This window comes from Suricata suricatta, chromosome 4, assembly GCF_006229205.1.
Source record: "Suricata suricatta isolate VVHF042 chromosome 4, meerkat_22Aug2017_6uvM2_HiC, whole genome shotgun sequence".
Classification (NCBI taxonomy): domain Eukaryota; kingdom Metazoa; phylum Chordata; class Mammalia; order Carnivora; family Herpestidae; genus Suricata; species Suricata suricatta.
In genome coordinates, this window is record NC_043703.1 from 156,318,766 (window position 1) to 156,326,353 (window position 7,588).

Here is a 7,588-nt window from a genome sequence, read left to right on the forward strand (position 1 = left end):
AGAGACAGAGCATGAGTGGGAGAGGGGCAAAGAGAAAGGGAGATACAGAATCTGAAACAGGCTCCAGGCTCTGAGCTGTCAACACAGAGCCTGATACAGGGCTCAAACCCACAAACCATAAGATCATGACCTGAGCTGAAGTCTGATATTTAATTGACTGAGCCACCCAGGCGTCCCTACATGTATCTTTTTGAATTAGTGTTTTTGTTTTCTTTGGGTAAATACCCAGTAGTGGAATTACTGGACATATTATAATTCTGTTGTATAGTGTTTTGGATACAGAAGTGAGGACAATGTGAACAGTTAAGTCCAAGTTTATGAACTTTCAGTTAGTGACAACTGCCTTAATATTGCCTCGTCAGCAGTAATTTAAAACTCTGTAACTTAAGATGCATATATTTTTATTATATGTTAATTTAAAAAAATGAAAATAGGGATGGGTGGCCAAGTCAATGAAGTATATGACTCTTGATTTCAGCTCAGGTCATGATCTTATGATCATGTTCCTGAGATCATGCACCATGTTGGGCTCTGTGCTGACAGTGCGGAGCCTGCTTGGAATTCTCTCTTTCCCTCTCTTCATCTGCCCTTCGCCTTCACTGAGGTTGAATGCTCACTCTCTCTAAATAAATAAATAAAAATTTTAAAAACTAAAACAAATGCTTACAGATGAGACCGATAGAAAATGTCAACTTCACGAGATAAGAACATCTCTTTACATTTTTTTATCAGCCAGATACAATTTGTGTTACACTAACTTGACCTTGCTGTTGGCTTCTCTTTGAGTCCAACCTGCAGGCAGATAACTCTCTGCCCATGTGGAAGAGATTAATACAAACAGTTCAGTTCCACTTCCCTGAGGCAAAATCCCATTTGGATGTCTGTGATTAGACGGGGTATCTCTAAATCCCCTTGGCCTTTGCTGATAGGATTGAACTTGGGCCATCCCTGGAGGTGACAAATACCGCCCTCTACATTTCAAATCTACTCCATTTCAATGTTCTTTATGGCAATCAGGAATTCTGGGGTGCTTTTCTGTCAACTACATAAAGAAATCGAATTAGTGATTTTCATTTACAAGTGTCTTATAGTCTAAATGTTTTTTCCATGCATTTTATTATTTGACCCTCACAGTAGAGTTATAAGGAGGACAGAGCACCTAATACTACATTGTGATCTTTTGACAGATGAAGAAACAAAGGATCTGCGCTTCCTTGTGCCAGCTACCTTACCTGAATGTCTCTTTAAAAAACTGGGTACAATATTATCTTAAAACATAAACCAATTACTTTATCTGGTGGTCAGCCAAATGTGTTGATGTTATTGAAGAACATGTTGGTCTCTGCTCTCATGGCTCCCCAAATGATTTCCAAGGGCAGTTTAATGGTATGTCACTTTCCACCTCTATCAGCTTCAAAACCCTACCTCCACATGAAATACGCCTTTAGTGTACGTCACCAGAGGGACACAGGCTAGGTCTCCTGCAGTGGATACATTATCCTGGACTCCTTAGTGAGGGCTTAATGTATACCAGGCACCATGCCAAGCACTTTACGTGCATCACCGCCTGTCCCACAGTGATCCTCTGCACCGGATAATATTACTTCCATTTGACGAAGAAATGCAGATGAGACTACCATCTTGCTAAGCATTGGTCATCCATGCTTGGTCCCAACCGATGCCTTGACTCCCGCTTTTCTGTTTCTCCCACTGGTGCTCAGAAGCCACTGCTACACTAAGAAGCTGCAGTTCTTTTCAGGACTCAGTCTGAAATCCATTCCTTAAGCCTCCTGAGCAGGTTTGTCTTCTATAAAGTGGAAGTTTGGAACTCCCGGTTCTACCATGTGCAGGCTGATCTCTAGCAGCACATGCTGGAGGGTTTGGAACCGCAGGGTGGGGCACTGGAAGTAGGCACAAACCAGAGATAATGCTCTTGGCCAGCTTGCAGTTCTTTGTAGGTCTTCTGCTGAAAATTCTACTGTCATGGCACCCCTCCCTGAAAACACGGATGGGGCGGGGGTGGGGGGTGGGCATGCAGAATGAGCGACTATCTGTCACCGTTGCATTGAAAATAGTATTGAACAGTGCTGGCAGAGATGTGTGGATGTCCAATCTATTTCCTTTCACTGCACTACTTCTTGAAAATATTCACTCTTTTTTTGAAAGAGAAAGAAGGAGGGGAGGGACAGAAAGAGAGAGAGAGAGAGAGTGAGAGAGTGAGAGAGAGAATCCCAATCTCAATCCCAAGAAAGAATCCCCAAAATATTCAGTTTTATATCACCTCTTTATCCTTGATGACATCTAAAGGCCAGGCTTTGAGCCCAAACCTGCTTTGACTTTGGGGAAGAGATTTACTGTAGATTCTGTTTGTGTGAGAGATGGTGTATCATTCATACTCTTAAAAAGATACAATGAGTTTGTCAGGCTGATGGGTGCACACGTGTACTAAGAAAGACCAGAGATTCCATTGCTGACACCTGCAAGTGTCCTTACATCCCAGCTCTAAAGCCAAGGTTAGAAGCAAGTTAGTCCAACTTCCCCTTTCCTGGAGGAAAATAAATTGGAGGCCCTGGGCCAGCAGCTTACCCAGGCCCCAGATCGAGGAGGCATTTAACTGAAATCCGCAGGGCTGTTCCAGATACCAATCCATTCTCATGCCCCATTCCAGCCAGAATGTATTTCTTACTGTTGATCATAGAAACTTCCACTTAGCACTATCTGCTTTTGCACCTGTGTTACTGCAGGAAATGGCCCCATTTTTCTGAACACCCTGTTCTTGTTGGGCAGATGAATTCCTATTCTTTCTTCAAAGTCCAGCTGAAACGCTCTCTTCTTCCCTGACTACTTGGGGGGCAAAGCTGTGGGCCCTGTCCGATCGTTGATTTACATATATTTGCACATATGTATTCGCATATATTTGCATCACCCAGCAGTGCATCAGTTCACACTCATGCCTTGGATTCTCAGTAAGTTTCTTAAGGGCCTATTCTTTTTCCACGTGTGCACCTCGCGTGCCTATCACAGTTTCTGGGGACATCAGAGCTACTTAGTAAATACCTGGGGACAAAGTGATCGTCACTTACTTAAATTATGTATTTCCTGTTTGTTCAAATATCTTCTCTCTTTTTAAAAGTTAATTTATTTATTTGAGAGTGAAGAAATCACAAGCAGAGGAGAGGCAGAGAGAGTGCAATCAATCTTTTGCTGTCAGCACTGGGATCAAATCCCCGAACCACGAGATCATGATCTGAGCCCAAGTCGGACACTTAACCGACTGAGCCACCCTGGCGCCCCTATTCAGATACCTTCTAAAGCAGATTAGAAGGAAGGAGGAAAGTGAAAGAGAGAGGCGGAGACCAAGGGAGAGAAGAACAGGACAGTCAGGTCAGGAAGGAGATGCTGGAAATCATGAAAGATGGAGCGTGGGACCCAGGCATCCTGAGGCCCACCCTGGGTCACAGGAGACTTTGTGCTGTCTCCCACCGTCAGATGAATGTGCAGAGACATGAGGGAAGAAGCAAATACCAGCGTTTGGTTTTATTTCTGCATGAGTGTGGGGTGGGTAGGATGAAGATTCTGCCCCCCACCTTTCTGAGCTAAGTGTCCCTTCCATCATCAAAACCTAAAGTCTTTCTGCACCTCCGCTGGGGACCACGGAATCATGTGGCCGAGAGAGACAGAATGCTACCATCCATTCCTCTATTTTTATAGTTAGATTTATTACGGCTTATCTGTTTCTGTAGCTTCCTGTCTGCCTATCTTTCCTCAGGCCAGTTTCACCTGGGTCTTTCTGGAAGCCAGCAGGGCCTTCCAAGGACTGAGAACTACACACTAAGTCCCTAGAAAGAGCTGCCTTCCCTCCCTGTAAGGTAATTATGAGGGACTCTTGGGGTTGGAGGGACTTTCCGCTCCTCTGAGCTCTGCTCAGCTGTCAGTGTTTTTCCTCCGGTTGTCTGGCTGTGATGCCAACCAGGACGAGCATGACTACTTCACATTCATATCCTGTGGCCTATTTTGGACAATTTAATCAATATTTCATCAGAAAATTGGTTTTTTTTTAGTCTTTTGGAAATGTGATTTTTAAAAGATCGATTGCACTTTTAAGTAGAACTGGTCTTAACAACCAGCCTCTTCTTTTTATTTACAATCAGCTAAACGTAGTTAAAACAAAGAATTTGGTAAGTCCTGGCAGTTACATATGCTCGTGAAACTATCGCCAGAGTCAAAACAGTGGCCATGTCCATCAGCTCGAGGTCTCCTCCTGCCCCTTTGCGGTTTTCTGTGCACCCCCACACTGACATGCACTCTCGCTGCACATTAGCCCACGTTTCTCAGAATAGGATCTAGGCGGAAGCACCCAGCACCCATTCCTCACTCTACTTTCTTTCACTTGGCATCATTATTTTCATATTCATCCACAGTGTAGTAATATTTTGGTCCTTTTTATTCCATTATATGGACATTCCGCTATGTGTTTACCCATTCACCTGTTCCTGGCATTAGGATTACTTCCTGTTTCAGTCCATTGCAATGAAAGTGGCCATAAGAATTTTGGGGGCACCTCGGTGGCTTAGTCGGTTGGGTGCCCAACCCTTGATTTCAGCTCAGGTCATGATCCCAGGGTCGTGGGATTGAGCTGCCCATCAGGCCCTACTGCACTGAGCATGGAGCCTGCTTAAGATTCTCTCTCTCTCTTTCTCAAGGTCTCTCTTTCTCTCTTCTCTCCCTCTGTCCATCTCCCCTGCTCATGCTCTCTCTAAAAAACATAAAAGCTATCATGCATGAAATTTTCTGAACAAATCTTTGTCTGGACATATGCTCTCTTTTCTCTTGGGGAGATGAGTGGAAGTAGAATGGGTGTAATGGAAGACATACTATTGAACTACCTCCTGAAGAAATTTCACCGTCGGAACCCACACCAGCAGGGTGTGAGAGTTTCATGTCCTCACCGACATTCTCAATGGTCATTCTTTCCAATTGTGGCCATTATAATAGGCGTGTAGTCGTGTCTCACACTGTGGTTTTCATTTGCATTCCTTAATGATTAACGATACAGAGTTTATTTTCTGCGTGACTTTATCTCCTTTAGTGAAGTACCCCTTCAGATAGTTTTGTCAAGTTTTGTCTGTTTTCTTGTTTTGAGTTTTGAAGTTTTGGTGTCATTCTGGATGTAAGTTGTTCATCAGATATATGGAGAATGTTTTTATCCATTCCCGGGTTTTTCTTTTTTCTTTTTTTATAACAGTGTCTTTCAAAGAGCAAAAATTTTCATTTTGGATCAAGTCCAATTTAGCAAGTTTTTATTTTATAGATCCTGGTATTTTTTTAAAGTTTTATTTATTTACTTGAGAGAGACAGAAACAGCATGAATGGGGAAAGGCGAGAGAAAGAGAGAGAGAGAAGGGGAGAGAGAATCTGAAGCAGGCTGCATGCTGTCAGCAGAGAGCCCAATGAAGGGCTCAAACTCAAGAAACTGTGAGATCATGACCTAAGCCAAAGACAAGAGTTGGACGCTTAACTGACTAAGCCACTCCGGCGCCCATTATAGATCCTGTTTTTAATGTCATAGTTTTGTTTAAACCAAAATTTTCTTCTAGAAGTTTATAGTTTGAGCTTTTGAATTTAAGTCAATAATCCACTTTGAGTTATTTTTGTATATGGTGCAAGACATAGATCTCAGCTTATTTTATTTTATTTTTGCACGTGGGCACCAATGTGCTACAGCATCATGTATTGGAAAGACTATCCTTTCCCTCTGAATTGCTTTTGCATCTTTGTTGAAAATCCATTATCCAAATATGTATGGGTCAATTTCTGGACTCTATTCTGTTCTATTGATCTGTCTTTTTCTACTTGCATGAACACCATACTGTCTTGGTAACTGCATCTGTATAATAAGTCTTGAAATCATTTGTGTTCTGTCTCTCACTGATCACGCTCTTTGTTGCCTGGTGTGCAGTGCCTTGCAAGCCATTCTCTCATGTATTTTGGTAGGGTGACTTTTATTTTTCCAAGTGGGAGGGTAAATCTAGGCCTGTTATTCCGCCTTGGCTCAAGGTGGGAGATACATTGTATTACTTTTGATCCACACAATTATATCTCCAGTATTAATGAAAGCCAAAGAGTAAATACAATTCAATATATATTTGCTTTTGGCACAACTTTTCAGAATTATGTGCATGTGTGTGCATCTAGGATGACACTTAATAAGGTGATGAGTCCTGTGCTAGACCTTTCTGGTCTTACCTGGGTCCAGTTAAAGGGTCATTATGGTTGTTCTCAAGACAGAGCATTATTGATTTGCAGCATGTAAGGAATTAATTTTGTATCACATTCATTTTCAACAAGCATCAAACATGTTACCCTGTCACGTTACTTAGTTTGGGTCACTGGGGATATGGAACACTTTGGAGGGTATGGAGCCAGAGAGATGAGTGTGTCTCATAAAGATCTAGCTCTCATAGGCCACCTTCAGGACCACATTCACAGCAGCTGCCTGCAAGCGTAGCTGAATAAACAAATAAAGGAAGGAGGTCTGACTGTAAAATGATGAGGCTGGCTATTTGGTGTGGGTGCCCATATGGATGGAGAAGTCAGGTGGGTAGAAAAAGAAGACAGACTTTGAACCAGAGAGAATGGGGGTCTAATTCTAGCTCCCTATTGATCTGGTGGGGGAAAGAATTTTAGATATCTAAGTTCTAGTGTCTTCATTTATAGACTAGAGAGAACCTTACTGACCTCCAATATTATTATGGAGATAAAATCAGTTATGCATGTTATACGTCTAACGTAGAGCATAGCAGACATTAGGCATCTAATTAATGCAAGTTCTCTCTCCCACAGAGCTGCTCACTGGGAAAGGTAGAACCTTTGCATGGTTATTGTTTACAATAGGTAAGGGGACTGATTTAGGACATGGAGGAAACAGACTTTACAATTTCTTCACTGATGCCAAATCTTTGAACTTTGAGAATGGATTTGATTTTCGGAAAGAGCCAAACTCATTCAAAGGCTAGTAAATAAATGGATTGACTTACCAATGGGGATAAAAGTAAATAAACACAAAAGAACGTGACTATAAAATCATGCCGTACAAAATCAAGTGTTTCGTAAGCAAGTCACTCTATCAGTTTTTAGTTTTGAAGTCAAAGGGGTTCTAAGGGTTGCTATATGGGATAAGCTTTTTTTCTCTCTCGAAGGAACTTCTTGGAAGGAAATACATTCATGTGGACATATAACTTCTGGTCTACAAAAAGTTCAAGAACAGAAAAAATCTAATTTCATTTCTATCTCATCACATCATTTATAGTGATGAGATGTATATATACAAAACCCCTTGTTTGCAGGGTGTGATGGGCTTTTTCCATACGCTCCTTTATAACTGGACAATTAAAGAGAGTTTGAGATGTTTTCAGGAACTTGCCCAAGGTCTAGCTATTGGTGACTCACGGAGCTGAATTTTGAACCCCAGTCACGCTCTTCCCACCACACTATCCCTCCTTTGGGTGTACCCCACTCTAAACATAATCTTGTTTTCAGAACAGAGTTAATATAGTCGATCCACTGAAAATACAGGGGGAAATATTTT